This window comes from Penaeus monodon, chromosome 22 (genome assembly GCF_015228065.2).
Source record: "Penaeus monodon isolate SGIC_2016 chromosome 22, NSTDA_Pmon_1, whole genome shotgun sequence".
Taxonomy (NCBI): domain Eukaryota; kingdom Metazoa; phylum Arthropoda; class Malacostraca; order Decapoda; family Penaeidae; genus Penaeus; species Penaeus monodon.
The window spans coordinates 7421600-7422157 of NC_051407.1; positions in this window are offsets into that span (position 1 = coordinate 7421600).

A 558-nucleotide genomic window follows, 5' to 3' on the forward strand; every position below is an offset into this window, starting at 1 on the left:
TATCAAGAACTGAAGTTATCTATAATGTGTAAGTATATTTAGCACTTCTTAGCTAATCAAGAATAAATAAAACACTTTATTTAAAGTTAACTCGGTAACTAATTCACTGAGACGATTTTTTCTTTCCGTTAATTATTTATTGGTCATGAGTTGCAGCGTCACTTGCAACCGGCTAAAATCCCTCATTTCAGGCAGGAAATTTTATATTCTGTAAGCTGTTAAATTCTGATTCAAAAAGGTGATTAAAAGTTTGGTGATGCTTCAGTATAGTGAAAAACATCGGTTAAAACATTTTACAACTGCAAGGGTAAACATGGGCATTAATAAGTCCAACGGTGTTTAAAAAGGACATTGATTAAGAAGGGTCTGTATGAATCAGTTTATATGAGGGATTTATATATACTATCATAAAAATATTATTTTCGTAAATTAATATGATGGGCCACAATTTACGAAAGCAGACAAAGAAAAAAAAGGAAACTAATGACCTAGACATGCATATTGGTGAAATGAAAAAAAATCACATACATTTACAGCAAGGCTATATACACGTCTGTG